The sequence below is a fragment of the Rhinatrema bivittatum genome, chromosome 3, assembly GCF_901001135.1.
Source record: "Rhinatrema bivittatum chromosome 3, aRhiBiv1.1, whole genome shotgun sequence".
Lineage (NCBI taxonomy): Eukaryota > Metazoa > Chordata > Amphibia > Gymnophiona > Rhinatrematidae > Rhinatrema > Rhinatrema bivittatum.
This window is the reverse complement of record NC_042617.1, coordinates 503719098-503738732: the sequence shown is the minus strand read 5'-3', so window position 1 is coordinate 503738732 and position 19635 is coordinate 503719098. Positions and strand designations below refer to the sequence as shown.

The 19635-nt window shown below is 43.1% G+C and overlaps 1 protein-coding gene across 1 annotated transcript in view; it reads right to left on the bottom strand.

The window, feature by feature from the left end:
- XKR6 (XK related 6) overlaps window positions 1–19635 on the bottom strand; it is a 767984-nt gene that overhangs the window by 366730 nt on the left and 381619 nt on the right. The window lies entirely within an intron of this gene.

Genomic DNA, 19635 nt, shown 5'->3' with positions numbered 1-19635 from the left:
TCCATTACCTGCTATTAAGTTCACTTAGAGAATAGCCACTGCCATTAGCAATGGTAACATAGAATAGACTTAGTTTTTGGGTACTTGCCAGGTACTTATGGCCTGGATTGGCCACTGTTGGAAACAGGATGCTGGGCTTGATGGACCCTTGGTCTGACCCAGTATGGCATTTTCTTATGTTCTTATGTTCTTATGTCTTTGTTGCCTCAAACTCATAGTTTAATATTAAATGACATAGTTGTATAACTAACTGGAGGGACGTCCACCTAATGCTAGAGTTTGAAAGTGTTTTGTATCTGTTATTTTATGTATTATTGCACTGTACTGCTTTGGTTGGTAAGGAATGGGGTAGGGCGAGGTGGAGATTGGGTGATGCTGATGGGGGAGAAAATGTATTAAAATGAGTTGTTAAGAATTCCCTGTGTGATGAACTGTCAACCCAACACGGGCAACTTGCAATGCTTTGTTGGCAATACTGTTCATTTCAATAAAAATATTTAAACATAAGAAGACAAGCTATATATGTAAAATGATCATGTTGGTCGGTCAAAGTGTCTGTGTGTGTGGCCACCTAGTGTTGCCCTGAACAGTGGAAGGTGCACTATGCAAAGACAATATGCTATGTCTGCAAAGCCCCGTCATACATACACACACACAGGCACACATAACATATGCACAGGCATGCACACATGCATACACACACTGTCATGCACAGGCTTCCGCCCCCCCCCCCACACACACACACACAGGCACACGTTTAGGCTTACACAACACACACTTACACATACACGCACATAGACACACACACAGAGGCATGAGCAGAGGCAGGCACACACAGACAGACAGACACACACCCAGGCAGACCACAAACAGACATATACAGGCAGAGACACACACACAAGGGTCCCGTCCCCCCCCCCCCCCCCCAAATACACAGGGATACAGACATACACACACACAAACACAGGCATAGGGACACACACACAGGTGGGCACAGGCAGACAGGCACACACGGGCACAGACAGACACACATACAGACAGACGCACACAGGCACAAGCAGACACACATACATAGGCATATACAACCACACACACAGGCAGAGGCACAGGCACACATACACAGACACACAGACATACTGGCTGTTACAGACTAGTGAGCAATGTTTGCTAGTGATTTAATAAAGTAATTTACAGAAAGGCCCATCAAAAATTATGAGAAATAATACATTTTACATATACTGTATATGCCCTGGTGAAGAGGAGAGAAGAGAGAAGATATGGAACAGATTTTTAAGTACCTGAACGGTATTAATAATGCAGAGAAATCAAACCTCTTCTGATGGGAAAGATGCTGTAGAACAAGGGGCCATGACATGAAAGTGCAAGGGGGCAGATTCAGGGTGGTGGATATGTGGAAGGTCCTCCCAGAAGAGGCGGTGAAGACAAGAATGGAATTCAAAAGGGCATGAAATAAACCCAAAGGATCTCTCATGGATGCAGGATGGAACTGAAGAAAAGGGGGTAACCCGTGCTATCGTTCGGTGTAACATTTCTCCATAGGGGTGGCCTGCACGGGAGCAGCAGTTACAACCCTAAACATCTTGCTGGGCAGACTGGATGGCCCATTTGGGCCTGACGATGTTACCATGTGCTGTGAGGCAGCAGATAAAGGTCTGTGTGTGCTGTTTCACTACTCCCTGCAGAGCTCCCCTTTCAAAACGTGGGCATGTAAAAAATGTGATTTCCCTCGCCCAGCATAGCCTGGCCTCCTTATTCCCATGCGTAAAAAAGGGACCTGTGCTGCTGACAGCATGCGTACGTTTGTCCACAGGATTGGGGGGTGGGGGGGATACAATTTTCAGCAACACTTCTTAAGCTCTTTACCTGTGTAAAAAGGTTTTGAAAGTTGTCCTCGTCCCATGACAAAACCGTTTTTTGTTGTATTTTGTGTTAAATTAAGTTTGTTAAGGAGCATTTTTTGGTGGGATATCCGTAGTAGACACTAAGAGGGCAATTTTCAAAGCTGTTTGTGCAGGTGAAGAGTCTGCAGGCACTTTTCCCCACTGGATTTTGCACCATGTACCCACGCGTACTTTCCCTTTGAAAACTGCCCAAGGGAAAAAGTACCCTGGGAGATATTTTCCTGCTTTTTCCTGTGGTTAATTTTTCAGACTCAAATATGTGCAATTTTGAAAATCCAAAACTACGCATGTTGTTACCTTTCCCAACCTAACCCCATCCCAGGAGCGCCTCCAGGAATACGTGTGTAAAAGTGTGTCCGTTGTTCTGCAGTGTACTTTTACATGCATGCAGGGTGAGCAATGTTCAGACAGCTTACGTACCGGGCTGTATGGCTTTTTGAAAATTGTCCTCAAAGGAAGCAAAATCAATACATAAATGCCCTGAAAAGTCAGCACATACTCTACATTGCTTGTGACCAAAACACAAATGTAGCAAATTATATACAGAGATTTTCTTATTGCTTTGCTAATAAGTTTGGGTACGGTAAGATAAACTTTTTTTTTTAAAAGAATGCAATTTTTTTTCTGGCTGCTAAGTTTAATATTTATTACCTGCTCCCCTTAATGGGTGGATATAATTATATTCCATAAGACCTGATACTCAGTGCTCAGCTGTTTCGATAAATGATGGAAGTGTATTCCATCTTGCACCAAGCATAGTGGTTACATAGAAACATAGTAACATAGTTATGATGGTAGAAAAGGACCAAATGGTCCATCCAGTCTGCCCAGCAAGCTTCTTACGGTGGTATCTGCCGCCCCGTGCAGGTCACCTCCATGTTTCTCTTAAGGCTATCAACTGCCACTCCATGCAGTTATTCCCAAGCCTTATGATAACCATAAAAAAAAATGTACTGCTGCTAGTAACATTTTTACTGGGTAATGAGACTTCTTGAAAATTCAGACAGTGCTTACGTGTTTTGCTTATGGACTTGTCCTTAGAAGCAGTCCTGTGCTTTTTGACTTATGTTTGCTTATTAGTACCCCAGACCATAAAAGTCAGGGCCTGTGTAGGTTGTCATCTGAATCCAATTCCTCTTCCATCAGCAATAAGGCTTGATATACTGTAGGTGATACCTTTTTACTGAACTAACTAATACGTCTGTGTCTAGCTTTTGAGAGCAATGAGCTGATGAGGGGAGCATAACTCATCAAAGCTCGTCACAGGATTATTGAGTTAGTTTGTTGACCCTTATTTCTGTTACTTGGTTGTTAGGTTCCCTAATCACACTGGTAGTCTGGGATTGAGGCACAGAGAGGAGTGCTGCGTGCGGCAGCAGGAAGAGGAACTGCAGTTGGCAACTAAAGTCAGAGCAGGAAACAGACACAGGAACAAGAGTGGGCACTTGGCACAGGACCCGGAGCTGGAAGCAAGAAGAGGACTAAAGCTTGGAACAGTAATTGGATCTGCAGCTTGGAGTAAGGGCTGGATCTGCAGATTGGAACAAGGGTAGAGCTGGCAGCTAGGCAGGAACAGAAACCAGACAATGCAATTGGAGCTCGGAGCAGAAACTGAAGCTGAGCAAGACTGAAGTCAGAGCAGGAACTTGGAGCTGCAGCTGCAACTTAAGACAAGGTGCAGAGGTCTGCCATGAATGAGAAGAGAGTACACCTCACTAGAGAGCTGGGATAGCCTTCTGGATGCTGTGAACAACTTTCTGTTTCCTGCAGCCCCCATTTTTTTCCTGGCTTTGGTCAATCCAGTCCACAGGGGGAGTAGCTTTGTTCTCCCTTCTTGGTTCTGGCCCTGATTAATTCCAGTTCCCTGGTAGGGTCTGTTGCTAAGCTTCTGGCCCTTTATTTCTATGGCTCTTGTCAATTCAAACCCTGCTGGTGCCTTCCCCTGACATTGGTAGGAAAAGTCTTGATAGGAATATATTTGTAGATGCTGGACTTGATGCTGAAGTACAAACAATCCATTCAGTTGATACATAAAACTGGTATTCCTGAGAACTAAACTTTGTTTTTCTCTTTCTTCTAATGCCAATCTGTGTTTTGACTATAATATTTCTCTCCCTTATAATATAACAAAAGTCCCACTAAATTTACCTCTTGTAACAAAGGCAGTACATCCTGCCTGTAAATTCTTTTATTCTCCTACCTCTCAAGTTTTCCTTGTGCATAAAAAGGACACATTTCTCAAAGCAGATCCTTGTACCTTAACTAATAAGAATATTTATTTGAAAGAGGAATAATCTGAGAATTTGCTGTTGGGATATGTGGAAGTCTCTTATTCCATTCTCTGAGTGGGTGAATTAGGAGGGTTTTACAGTTTAATTAGCCGAGGGAAGTATCTGTATAATACTTGAGTTGACCAAGTAGGAACTATTGTACATTCTGAATTTAGAGAGAGGAGACAAAATGGTAAGAGACCTGCATATCTCCATGTGTAAGAGACAGGAGATTGACACTGACAGCATAAGAATACAAAATCCCTAGCCCAGCTCTGCTTGCTCTGTTTTCATAATTTGATCCCTTTGGTATCAAGATCTAAAATTATTTTGGGGTAAAACCTTTCTATCAAAGAAAATGTATTTTCTCACATTTCTTTGCCATCTCCCTCCCTTCAGCTTCTAATGATGATACATTTTGATGACCTTTTTATGCTTTCCAACATACAGAATACTGGGAAGAATTATGTAAAAAGGACAAATATCCATCTGTCTGTAAGCACAATAACTCTCTAAAAAAGGGATGGACATAAACCAAAATTAACATGCAGGAAGAAAAAGTGAATATCTTGCACCAATTTGAAAACCAAAAACATCAAATAAATATTTTCAGAGAACCAAGCATCGAAAAGGAATCTCCATTTCTTTCAGAGACGCCAATAGACGTTAATCAGTGTTAGAAAGCTGATCAGTCTAAACGCCTTCTTCTCCCATGTCAACTTTCCAGCACTTTGCCACAGAGCAACACAGGCAGAAAGAGATAGACAGGGAAAAAAAACTAAAGAACCTGACAAATGATGACACAAAAAGGCACTTCATAAGTACATATCCACATACCCCAATTTCAGCCCCCCCCCCCCCACACACACACATAAACACACTACCACACACATCCTTACCTGCACCCGCACATACACCCACACCTATAACCTTCTACAGATAGGGAGAATGAATGATGCAGTTTTTCAATTCACCCCCTCTACATATCTTCATGCAAGCACACTTGTCCCAATCATACCAACACGTAACCCCCTCCCCCCAAAAAATACACTACAACTCCTCTTATACAAACACATTACCCCCACCCACAGAGATCACCCAAACAAACCTACCTAAACACATTCCATCCCCTAACACATACCTCAACATTTACAGACATTTACTTAGATCCTCCCACACAAATGCATATATACCTGAACCCCAACACTCCCATGCAAAGAACTCCCTACACATCCATACACACAATCCACACATACGACCTCCACCCACAAACAGCCACATATACAAAACCAGTTTGCTATCTACAAACATATAACCATATCCTCCATAAAATACATTCCACAAACCCATCCCACCCACATAGCTCATCCCACCCACAAATATTCAAGCAAAAGCATACACCCCACACACATCAATCCCACTAGATACCTCTCTACATACACCACACTAAACACTGCCCTAAACCACCAACATATGCATTACTACATCCTCAAACACACACCTCTATGACCCACACCCATCCATCCATTTGCATACACAGACATCCTCACATACACAATCCCATCCAACCCCCCAACACAACCTATCCTACACACCCTCTATACCTCTCGTACATCCATACCCTCTATTCCCCTCAAAGACATCCTCCATCATAAACTCCCCCACAGTCACAGCCCACACCTACATCCATTGTTTCTATATAAGAACATAAAAATGTAAAAGGTTGCCATACTAGGTCAGATTGAGGGTCCATCAAGTCCAGTATCCTTATTCCAACAGCATCCAATCCAGGTTATAAGTAATTAGCTAATACTCAAACATTAAATAGATCCCATGCTACTAAAGCCAGTAATCAGCAGTGGCTATTCCCTAAGTCAATTTGCTTAATAACAGTTTATGGACTTCTCCTCTAGGAACTTAGCCAAACTTTTTTTAAACAATGCTACATTAACTGCCTTAACCACATCCTCTGGCAATGAATTCCAGAACATAATTGTTGCATCAGAAGTGGACCCTTGGGACGAGGTGGAGTTGATGCAATCTGTTGGTAAGGGCTTACGGGTTCCCACCGTCGGCAGGTGGAGTGGGCTGATAGGCAGAGGCCACTGGAGCTTCACCTCTACCAGCCCTCGTTCCCCATGGGTTGAGTCTTGGATGCCGTGGCCGGAAGGACTTAGGTGGGCCTCTGTGTATAGTTGCAGTAGGAGTTGGTTCAACCCAGAGATAGCAGATAAGAGATGGTACAGTCTTACTCCGGTCTGGGTAATGTCCTGGAAACTCGAGCGCCAATGGAACGAAGGCAGATAGGGGGGCGCTCGAGCAAAGGTAGGCTGAAGTCCAGGGAGTAAGCAGAAAAGGTGGCCAATGGAAGGCTTGAGTCAGGGCTGGTGGCAATCCAAAGGCAGTGGCAAGCAAGGCTGAGGTCTGATCACGAAGATAGTCAAGAGCGTAGTCAAGCAAAGCCGAAGTCTGATCACGGAGATAGTCAATAGCATAGTCAAGCAAAGTCGAGGTCTGATCACGGAGATAGTCAATAGCATAGTCAGGCAAAGTCGAGGTCTGATCACGGAGATAGTCGATAGTATAGTCAGGCAAGGCAAATTTCTGGGTCTGGAGATAGGCAGTAGCATAGTCGGACAAAGCGGAAGTCTGGGTCTGGAGATAGGCAGTAGCGTAGTCAGGTGAAGCTGAAGTCTGGGTCTGGAGATAGGCAGTAGTGTAGTCAGGTGAAACGGAAGTCTGGGTCTGGAGATAGGCAGTAGCATAGTCGGACGAAGCGGAGGTCTGGGTCTGGAGATAGGCAGTAGCGTAGTCAGGCGAAGCGGAGGTCTGGTTCTGGACACAGGCAGTAGCATAGTCAAGCGAAGCGGAGGTCTGGGTCTGGAGATAATCAATGGCAATGTCAGGCCAAGCAAAGTCAAAGTCTGTGTAGTCAATCCAAAGCATAAGCAGGGTAGGAATGAAGAGATAGTAACTAGGAACAACGAGGAACAGGAATGTAGGGTTGAGACGAATCTCTAGGAGGCAATGTGTACTCGACCAGCAAAGGCAACACTAGGGAGCGGAGCCTGAGCTTAAATATTATGGTTAGGTTGACGTCATCATCTGGGGCCGTGGCTAGGTTCCTGCCGCAGTCCCTACTTAAGAGTCAATGATTCGCACGTGCACGCGCCTTGGGAGGAGAACAGCGCGAGTAGCAGCGTCTCTCCGCGGGCCATGTGGAGAAGCCCGATGAGCAGTGGAAGCAGGACCGGGAATACCGGGGACCGTGGCAGAGCCGGTGGCACCGGGGGAGGCCCGATGATGAAGCTGATGGCCCACTGCCGCCAGTGAGGAGGAACCAGAGGCTGGAGTCACTGTAGAAAGGTGAGGGGGCCATGCCGCGGGTCTGCCGCGGATGGCACGCGTAACAATAATTGGGTGTTGAGTGAAAAATAATTTTCTCTAATTTGTTTTAAATGTGCTACTTGCTAACTTTATGGAGTTCCCCCTAGTCCTTGTATTATCTGAAAGAATAAATAACCAATTCACATTTACCCATTCTAGTCCTCTCATGATTTTATAGTCTTCTATCATATCCCCCCCCTCAGCCGTCTCTTCTCCAAGCTGAACAGCCCTAACCTCTTTAGCCTTTCCTTATAGGGGAGCCGTTCCATCCTTTTATCATTTTGGTTGTCCTTCTCTGTACCTTCTCCAGTGCAACTTAATTTTTTTTGGAGATGCGGCAACTAAAATTGCACAAAGACGCCTAGATCTTTTCCTGGGTGGTAATTCCTAATATGGAAACTATGTTGGAAAGCATTCCCAAAGCCAAACCTCTGCATGCTTTCACTAATTGTTTCTGTAGAAAATAGCAACAGAAAGGTGGAAATTGAGCTTCTGAAAAGTGAGTACGGTAATTGTACTAGAAATTCAATAATTGAATAGTCAGCACTATTTTCAGATAGCCTTTATGCCTTGATATACAAAAAATGTAAAACTGTCAAAAATATTATTAATTTTTTGACAACTGAAAAAAAGAATCAGCATGAGAGTCAGACATTTGGCATAACACTACCTGTATGGCATGGCACAAATTGGGGACAGTTTTCAAAGGGCTTATCTGTTTACCTGTAGAGAAAGACCTGTTGAAAAGTACCTTCTCCCCATTGCCTGAAAATGGGTGGTGCAGCAGTGAGTTTAGGAATTTTATTATGAAATTCCCATACTTTGCACATAAAATTGGGGTGGGGTGGGGGGTATCCTTCCTTTAAAGTGACCATGGTGCTTTTATGCCAATTTTCAAACAATGGGCTCATGAAGGACACATTTCAAAAGTTTGTAAGCAAATAAATGCATGTTTACCAACGTAAAAGTGGCATTTAAAATTGCTCCCTCTCATCCCTGGTTCAGGTAAAAGTACATGTTCCATTTCACAGCATGCATACAGTTACCCATCCAGAAAAGTGGGCAGACTTAATTGGGAGAGGGAAAGTATGCATGGAGATTTAATTTTGAAATCTCTGTGGGTTCATTAATTTGCATACTTTGCAACTGCTTCATAGCAGACCTATATTTTCAAAGAGAAACTCCACAGAGTATTTCCCTTTGAAAATGAGTCAGAAGGATATGCATTCTCCCTAGGAAGTTTCAAAATTGCCTTTTTTGACCTGAAAATTAACTCAGTTTAGGTTTGTAATTCCTACCTAAAAATTAGGTCAAGGATTATTGGAATAGATAAGGGAAGATGTCCCTCCTTCTCCATTCATTACATTTATGATTTAAAAAGTATATACATGCTATTACTCCTTTCCTTGCCCTAAGTATGACAAGTCTGAATTGCATGTATATTAATGCTACTGCCTCCATAATCAAGTGCTACTGTAACAGATAGTGGAATGCGGTCAGGGCCTTCAAGGGATTCAGTGAATCTCCAGCCCTGACCAATTTCCTTTATTTATTTATTTTTTCTTTGTATATATATTTTTTTCAAGTTGGGCAGGTATAAACCAAACCCCTGCCTGAGCCGATGCTGCACTCAACCACCACTTCCTTACCCCCACAGCTGGCAGCAGGAGTTACGAATAAATAAACATCATCTTCTGCTGCCATGGGGCCAATCTCACAGCTTATAGCAAGATCGGCTCCATGGCAGCAGGCGTGACATTGCATTAATGTGATTGCCATGATCCTTGTCACAAAGAACCTATGATCTGGCAGGCTGCTGCCAAGGAGCCCATCCTTCAGCAAATGAAGAAGATAAGAGATCCCACAACCCATTGGCCACCAGCAGACCCATCCTGTTGATGGCTGAATATGAGTCCCAGCAGGCTACTATGGGGGACTGAATGAGAGGACCTATGAATTGGCAGCATGCCAAAGAGAAGGAGAGGTCCTAAACATGTGTGAATGAGTGAGTGAGTGAGTGAGAGAGAGAGAGAGAGAGAGAGAGAGAGAGTGTTTTCTGTATAATATATGTACCACACAAGTGCTTATAAGAACACTGAGACAAATAACAAAATAAAATATATACAATAAATCAACAGTTAGTATAGCTGTGTTTAAAAAAGGATTGGATAAGTTCTTGGAGAATAAGTCCATTACCTGCTATTAAGTTCACTTAGAGAATAGCCACTGCCATTAGCAATGGTAACATGGAATAGACTTATTTTTTGGGTACTTGCCAGGTTCTTATGGCCTGGATTGGCCACTGTTGGAAACAGGATGCTGGGCTTGATGGACCCTTGGTCTGACCCAGTATGGCATTTTCTTATGTTCTTATGTTCTTAACACAATAAGCAAGAGTAAATCCGCAACTAATGGGATATAATTATATACAAAAGCCTAGCGGAAGCTGTCACCTTTTCCTGGAAAAGTGTCTCTGTAGTATACCCCCCAAATTGTGAGTCAGCTAAGCAAGTTCTCAGTTTGGAGACAGGTCAGTACTGAGATTCTTACCAGTGCGAAATTTGGCATGCTATCTGTTCATAATTGGCTCTCAGCAGGGTATCTGTCAGGTGTAGGGTATGCTGTGGTTACATGCCCTTTTTTTATTACACATGCTCAGAAGGGATCTCTTTATTTAACTTTCCTGCAATATTTCCAAGCTAGTGATAAGAAAAACATACTGCATATATTCTCTAAGATGGTGGACTTCTGGTCTTTGTTCACTGCTCCTAATCACCATATTGTGAAACACCCCAAAATAATAACCAGAAATCAGCACATGTATCAGGTAACAAGTAATCACTACTGTTAAAAGAATGGGTGTGTCCCAATAGCTATTCACAAAGTCTATAAACTATTCCTGAACAATTGCCAGATGTTTTGGCTCTCAGCTTTTGCTGAAACAACTTACGCTGCAATAAACTAACTCTTAAACTGCTAGCTGACTTCAAATAAGCAGTCATCTTATGATTTTAATTAAGACATGTCGCCATTTTGTGCTCATGACCTTGAAGCTTACAGACGTCAAGGTAGAGAAGGGAAGTAAGGGGGGAAAGAAGGGAGGATGAAGCTGTGGAGGTTGTGTGTGTGCATGCTGACCTTGTACATAATCTAAGTTGTACTTTCTGTAATACTAGGGGGGAAAAGTGGGGGGCCATGAAGTATGAAGCAAGAACTGTTTTCTCAGTAATACAAAACTACATGCAATCATTATAAACAAATCATAACCTTATCACTATTTTTCTTTCATAAAGGACAAAATTATACACAAAATCACGCACTAATACAGTATGTCTGAGAGCCATTGAATGTGAAAGTGCCAGAGTATATGTGTGTATGAGGGAGAGAGAGCCATTGAATGTGAGAGACTGCCAGTGCCTGTGACTATATTTGTGTATGTGCAGAGAGCCACTGAATGTGAGAGAGTGCCAGTGCCTGTCTTTGTCTGTGTGTTTGCTGAGAGCCACTGAATGTGAGAGTGCCTGAGTATGTGTGTGTGTGAGGGAGAGTCACTGAATGCGTGAGATTGACTATGTGTGTGTTTGTGCAGACAGTCACTAAATGCGAGAGAATGCCTGAGTATGTGTGTATGTGAGAGAGACAGAAAGAGAAAGCCACTGAGTGTGAATGTGTTTGTATATGTATAAGGGAGAGAGAGCCAATGAGTGTGAGTGAGTGCCTTTTTTGTGTGAGAAAGTGCCTGTGTGTATAAGAGCCAGAGTATAAGAAAGTATCTGTGTGTGAGGGAGAGAGAGACACCAAGTGCGAAAGACTGCCTGCTGTATGTGAGAGGGAGAGGACCACTGAATGTGAGATTGCCTGTTTGTGAGTATAAGAAAGAGACATAGCCACTGAGTGTGAGATTGTGCCTTTGTGTGTATGTATGTGAAGAAGAGAAAACCACTGAGTGTGAGAGAGTACCTTTGTGTGAAAGAGAGAAAGCCACTGAGTGTGAGAGAGTTCCTTTGTATGTGGGTATATGTGTGTGTGTGTGTGTGTGTGTGTGTGTGTGTGTGTGTGTACATCTGTGTGTGAAGAAGAAAGAGCCACTGATTATGTATGTGTGAATTAGAATGTGAGAATGGAGGAGAGAAAGATATGTTTGTACACCCTTCCCAACCCCCCACCCCCTCAAGTAATCCAGAACAATCTCAAGGTGACTGGGAATCAAAAGTTCCCAGGTATGGAGAATATATAGAAAGCAGAAGATTTTTTTAAATTCCTATTAGTTTTAATTGTTGGATGTTATTTGATATATCTGCTGTTTTTAAATGTTTTATTGATGTAATATTTGCAGTGGTGCTTTTTCCTGGGTAGGGTTGTTGCTGTTTGAGTCCTTGGAGTTAGTGTTGCTTTGATATGGCAGATTTGTCTCTTGTGGTAAACTGTATTCTTAGCAGGCTGTTATAGCTTTTATTGGAGCTATGTAAGTATTATTACAAAATACTATACGTAAGCTATTAAGAAAAAATAAGACCCGTCTTTAGATGTGAATATCTCTGATCTGACATCTGCAGAAGGGGCCTATATAGTTTTAAACGCTTTTGTACAATATTTTTAGATAAAGGTATTTATTTTGCAGGTATTCTTAGACTGCCTAGTTTGTACTGTTTACTTAATAGGTGGTGCATTGATGTTTTAGGGCCTGATGTAATATTTGCATTGTTGCCTTTTTATATGTAAGGTTTATACTGTTGAGTGCTGGCAGTTAGTGCTGTTTTGTTTTTTTGTAATTTAAATTTTTATTGAATTTCGTTTAAAATCCATTTAAACAAAATATACAGATAGCAATTTACAGATCATAACTATCCAAAATACATACACAAATCATTCATAACTGTAATTACTGAACCCATAATAGGGGGAGAGATAACAACAAAATTTTCCCATATTAACAAAGATTCGATGAGAGAGATTCCCTACCTTTATTGGGCCACATTACTTCCTTCAACACTAGTCTTATCCTGCAAAAAGGTCTCCAAATGCATCGGATCGTTAAAACTATACTTATTTCCTTGATATGTTACAAAACATGAAGATGGGTACTTTAAAAAGAAAGTTGCCCCTATAGCTAGTAATCTAGTTTTTAAGGACAGAAAATGCTTTCTCTTCACTTGGGTAACTCTAGAAACATCGTGGAACATTTGTATGGGTTGACCGCAAAAGTTTAATTCCTTAAATCTAAAAAAATCTCTAAATAATTTATCTTTTTCAGATTCCAACTGTAATGATACAAACAGTGTTGCTCTCTTATTGATTATATCTATGGATTCCTCCAGAAAGGTGGAGACTCCAATTGTTGAGTCTTCCACCTGCCCCTCTAACACCTCTTTATTATCTCTACTCTGTTTACTAGGAAAGTAAAAAATCTTAGAAATTTGTGGGATATCTTTAGCCTCATACTAGATTATTTCTCTAAGATATTTTAAGAACATTTCCTTGGGTGAGAGGAGTCTAGTCTGTGGGAAATTGACCAATCTCAAATTTCTATATCGTATCATATTCTCTAAATATTCCAAATCTTTATGGATAGCAAAGCTATCCTTTATATGGATAGCTTCAGTATCCTGTAATGTTTTCACCTTTGTTGTCAATTTTCCCAACTCTTGTTCTACACTCATTATTTTCTTTCCCTGATCTTCAATTTTCAACTTATTTTCATTTACAATCATTGGTAAAGATAATTTCATTTGGTGAATATTTGCATTTACAGACGAAATCATTTTCCATATATCTACCAACGTTACATTGTCTGGAGGAGTCGTGGGCCATTGTTCTGGCCGCAACAATTCTCCTGGCAATGATAATGATAAGTTATCTATAGGAGTCGAAGCTCCTAAAGCCATATCGGCATTCCCCAAGCTTACCTCATTATCTTTTGAGGTGCTTGTTTTTGCCATCTCCAAAGATATTGGTAATGGTGTCGTCGGTTGAGGTGGAAATTTCGGACCATCGCCGGGGCTCAGAGAGGCAGAAAAATGCTCCCCTGAGTCATCCCCCGTTGGCGTTTCAACCCGTCGAGTGACGTGGTTGTCCATGGGGCCTCTAGTTGCTACTGGGGAAACAGGAAAGCTCTTCAATTTTCTCTTTCTCCCCATACACTCACTGGGGAACACACAAACTAACAAAAACTATAACTCCCTCTCTTGTTTTGCCAGTAGTTTCTCCCAACTTACCAAACTTATCCGGACTAAGCCGGACAAAGCCGCGCGCCCCTTCGGAGCGCGCGGCTTAGGAGGTGCGCCGGCGGCGAGGTGCGCCGCAGGCAGCCCGTTCTTATAGGCAGTCGCTTTCCTATGACGTCAGTCCCAGATTTCTCTCACGCCGAGTCTCCCAGCTGTTCTCAGCGGTGTTAATCGGGAAACGCACTCGTGTGGCAGATGGTAAGCTGGTTTGAGCCCTTCTCTCTCTCCTCCTCGGCTTTCCCCAAGATTCAAACTCTGGCGCCCGCTCTTATAGGCAGTCGCTTGCCTATGATGTCAGTCCCAGATTTCTCTCACGCCGAGTCTCCCAGCTGTTCTCAGCGGTGTTAATCGGGAAACGCACTCGTGTGGCAGATGGTAAGCTGGTTTGTGCCCTTCTCTCTCTCCTCCTCGGCTCTCCCCAAGATTCAAACTCTGGCGCCCGCTCTTATAGGCAGTCGCTTGCCTATGACGTCAGTCCCAGATTTCTCTCACGCCGAGTCTCCCAGCTGTTCTCAGCGGTGTTAATCGGGAAACGCACTCGTGTGGCAGATGGTAAGCTGGTTTGAGCCCTTCTCTCTCTCCTCCTCGGCTCTCCCCAAGATTCAAACTCTGGCGCCCGCTCTTATAGGCAGTCGCTTGCCTATGACGTCAGTCCCAGATTTCTCTCACGCCGAGTCTCCCAGCTGTTCTCAGCGGTGTTAATCGGGAAACGCACTCGTGTGGCAGATGGTAAGCTGGTTTGAGCCCTTCTCTCTCTCCTCCTCGGCTCTCCCCCAGTTAGTGCTGTTTTGGCATGGGAGGTTTACTATATTGTAATTGTTTATTCATGGCTTTCTGAGGGCTAAGCTCGTAATCCAATGCATATTACAAAATGCCTAATGCCATATGGGTTCCAACTGTCTTTTGTATGTTGGGGAAAGGGAACAGTTGGTGACTTGGGAGTTGGGGGGGGGGGGATTGGAAGTGGAAAGGGGGCTGAGGGAACGAGACTAAATCCCCTACTATAAATGTCACTACAGCCCACTTGTAACACCCGAAAGCTCATGCTTCAATAAATTGGTTAGTCTTTAAGGTGCCACCCAACTTCTGTCATTATATGCCTCACCAGACTAACATGGCTATCCCTCTGAGGGGAAAATATTGTCTCAACCAATATATCAAGACATAGAAAAAGAGACAGAAAATGTTACTGCGCCTAAAAATCTGAACTATATCACAAGACAATTCAATGTAAATGTTAAGTAAGGGTGTGAGCAAGCCAATGAACTTCTGTGATCAATGAGGTCAACATATTCACTTTATTTGATGAAGATGATGTTTTTCATTATGGACTCCCTCCATTATACTATGAGTCATCTTGTCCTGGAGAAAGCACTGCCTGCTCAGATAAGTGTCACTATAGTCTGTGCCTCCGATGAAGTTATGGCAACAAAACATTAGCTAATGCGAGGACCTGGGACTTGGATAATTTATTTTTTCCACATATTTGTGTTTCAAATCCTTTTATTAATTGCTTTAACATATATAAACTGTCAAACACAGTTACAGTTGTACTTAAAAATGTGAAAATTTATGTAATATAAAAAAAAAAAAATACGGGTGAACGATACAGAGATCTGGTTATTATTTATGATCACAGAAGTTTACCGGCTTGCTGACACCCTTATTCAGGGCTGGCCAACTCCAATCCTTGAGAACCACGAACAGGCCAGATTTTCATAATATCCACAATGAATATGCATGAGAAAGATTTGCATGCACTGCCTCGATTGCATGGAAATCTATTTCATGCATATTACTGTGGATATCCTGAAAACCTGGCATGTGTGTGGCTCTCGAGGACGGAGTTGGCCACCCCTGCCCTTAATTAACATTTACCGTATATTGAAATTGTATTGAGATATTGTTTAGATTTTTGGATGCAGTAAAATGTTCTGTTTATTGTCTCTTTTTCTGTGTTGTTATTTTAAAATGCTAAGCATAAAAGTTGCACTGAGTCCATCAAGCTATGGTGAGAGAACATAGTAGAAATTTAATCTTTGTGAGACTTTCCTCTCTCCAAATGACATCAAATCTTCACCAAGGTGTACTGTACTATTCATATGTCTCATTCTACATGCGAAACTGGCCCCTAAACCCTAAACCAGGGGTCGGGAACCCATGGCTCGCGAGCCAGATATGGCTCTTTTGAGGGCTGCATCTGGCTCGCAGACACGTGTCGCCATACTTCGCGGTTCTCCGCTGACCCAGCTGCTCCCCGGTCCTCCGCCGCCCGGGCTTAAAATGCTGTCAGCCCGGGCGGAACGCGGCAGGACAGCTGGAGTCAGCGGCACCGGCGTGCTCTCTTCTCCTCCCCCCCCCCCCCCCGCGGCCCGGAAGAGGAAGTGGAGAGCATCGGGTGCCTGCGCGGGAAGAAGAGACCACACTAACGTGGTCTCTTCTTCCGCGCAGGCACCCGATGCTCACCACTTCCTCTTCCGGGCCGCGGGGGGGAGGAGAAGAGAGCACGCCGACTGGAGTCATCCGGGTGCCTGCGCGGGAGTCATCGGGTGTCAGCCGGGTGCCAGCGCTGGAGTCATCGGGTGCCTGCGCGGGAAGCCCGATGCTCTCCACTTCCTCTTCCGGGCCGCGGGAAGAAGAGAGCAGGCCGGTGCTCTCTTCTTCCCGCGGCCCGGAAGAGGAAGTGGAGAGCATCGGGTGCCTGCGCGGGAAGAAGACTGCAGCGCGGCTTGGAGGAAAATGAAAATCTTCAACCGCGGCCGATGGGACTCCGCCTTCGCCTCCGCGAGGGCTGAAAATGAAGGAGGTTAGCGTTGGGAGGTGGCTGCTGCTGCCGCGAGTTCCCGGGGGGGGGGGGAAGGGGGAGAGAGAGAGTGAATGAGCGAGCAAGCATGTGTGTTTGAGATCCTGTGTGTGTGAGTGAGAGATTGCATGTTTGTGAATGATTGAGAGCCTGTATATGTGAAAGAGAGTATGTCTGTGATTGAGATCCTGCCTGTGAGAGAGAGAGCATGAATGTAAGTTTACCATTGGGAACCTGTATGTGTAAGTTTGTAATTGAAAACCTGTTTGTTTGAAAGAGTATGTGTGTATGATTGAGATCCTTTGTGTGTGAGAGAGATCATGTGTATGTATGATTAAGAGCCTGTGTGTATAAGTAAGAGAGAGATCATGTGTGTCTGTGTCTGATTGACAGCTGGTTTAGGTGATGGAGCATGTGAGTATGTGATTGAGAGCCTGTGTTTAAATGAGAGAGAGAGACCATGTGTGTCTGTGTGATTGAGAGCTGATTTAGGTGAGGGAGCATGTGAGTATGTGATTGAGAGCCTGTGTTTAAATGAGAGAGAGAGACCATGTGTGTCTGTGTGTGATTGAGAGCTGATTTAGGTGAGGGAGCATGTGAGTATGTGATTGAGAGCCTGTGTGTAAATGAGAGAAAGAGAGGACATGTTTGTAAGCATGTGAATGAGAGTCTGTGTGTGAGAGAAAAAGACAGCATGTATTTATGTGATTGAAAGCCTGTGTGTGTGTAAGCGTGAAAAGATAGACAGCATGTGTGTAAATGTGTAATTAAGAGCCTATATAAGTGAGAGAGAAAAAACATTTGTATATGTGAGTGACTGAGAGCATGTGTGTATAGGTGTGTCATTGAGAGCCAGTGTGAGAGAGAGCGCTGGTATGTGACTGAGAGAGGAGAAAGTTCCAAGCAAACCACCCCACCTCCTGCTAATTCAGAACATTCTCAGGACACCTGGATATCAAACGTTCCCAGGTATGCAGAGCAAAAAATTTTTTGTATCCTTATTATTTTTCATTACTGGATCTTTGTGTCTGCTATTTTGAAATATTTTGTTGGTATCTGGAAATGTTTTATATGAGTTTTTAATTATTGGATATTCCACTCATCAGCTGTTTCGAAATATGTTCTTTTTGTTAGTACAGTTTTACTGCTGATGATTTTATATTTCTTGATTTGTTTTATAAGGATGTGTGATGTTTCTTTTTTCCTTTGTTACACTGCATACAGAGACTCTGGCTTGTTGCAGTTTCCAATTCAGTTTTTGTCTGCATGCTTCTTGTTATGCGTTTTGGTCTCTTTATTCTATGTTAGGTGAGGGACAGCACGTGATTCAGGTGAGGTTTTCTGCTGGCGTGTAGTTTCTGTGTAGGACTCTATAGCAGCCTGACTTGGTCCGTTTTCCTAATAGGAGATGTATTGGTGTCTTAAGGCCTGGTGTAATATTTTCAGAGACTTATTGTACTTTAAAAGTGTGATCTTACATAAAATGCACACATTTACTTGTATTTAGTTTTAAACATATTGTATGGCTCTCATGGAATTACATTTTAAAATATGTGGCGTTTATGGCTCTCTCAGCCAAAAAGGTTCCTGACCCCTGCCCTAAACCATCACTAACACCTCACCTCAACCTATCAGGGGGCCCTCCTATAGAGATACAAACACTTAACTACTAGGAGGGCCTTATAGATAGTCTCTCTCTCCCCACCCCTATTTGATAACACATGCATTATTTACTTTTTTTTGATGAATGATGGGGTGTGTTGCTTATACAATTTGAATATGGGAGGATACTACCATCATACTGTATAACATGGTATCTTAGATTCTTCATACAGTATACTTTTAGTATTAGCAAGAATCTGAAAATTACTCCAGGGTGAAATGCACTCACTATGTATTCCCCTCACCCCACCCCAATTAATTTATTTTTTTTTGGGGGGGGGGAGGAGGGGCAGCAAAAGTATATTTCTTCCCTGGGGAATACCCACTCCTCACTCTATCATGGTAGAGTCCTCTGACTTTTTTCCTCTACACCTGGCCCCTTCCTTTTCTTCACCCACATGTGGTCCCTCTTCTCCAGTCCCTCCCTTTAGCACTCTCACGTTCTTCCTCTCTTATCCCCATCTCCAGCCTTCTCTCATTCTCTTTTCTCCCAACCCTCTCTCTCCCAGCCCTATCACTATTCTCCTTCATTGCAAATGTCTTCTCTTACCTCTCTGGTTCATTCTGTGCCCCAGTCAGGGCCCGAGATACTTCCTTCTCCTGGGCTCCTACTGAGACTGAAGATACTGTCGCCTCACTGCAAAAATCCTCTTGCTCCAGGTGAGTGGTTTTTCAAAACCTTGACTATTATATCTACCAACATTCAACAAAAATCTTCTGCAGTTTCTGCAACTGAATCCTACAAGAACTATGAATTGTAAAATAATCCTAGAACAAACATTTGGCCCATGAGTGGTATTCAAAATATCTGTAAGAGTAATCTGCTAATCAAGTTTTTCATCCCAAAACCTGCATTTCCCAGGAAAAACCTTACTTCTATAATCAGACACTATGGGATCAGAGGGAGGCAAACTCCAGTCCTCATGGACACCTATGCGGTTTTCAGGATAGCCCTAATGAATATGCATGCACTCTGCTTCAACTGTATACAAATCTCTCTCATGGAAATTCATTAGGGCTATCCTGAAAACTCAAGCAGATTGGTGTCCATGAGGCCTGGATGTTGCCTACCCTTGTAGGAAACTGCTTTTAAATCTTATACCTGATTGTCTACTTTTAGTCTTCTTAACTAACTTTCTTTTCTTTCCTTTTTAACCATTGTCTTGCTTTGTGAAATACCCCAAGCCTCTTGACCTGTATGTTTGTCTTATTAGATTGTAAGCTCTATTGAGCAGGAACTAACTTTTTGTATGTTTGAACAGTGCTGCGTATGTCGTGTAGCACTATAGAAATGTTAAATAGTAGTACTAGTATGCAACTGATTCACCAGCACCCTTCTGCAATTCTGAGTCTATAGGAAAAGACTC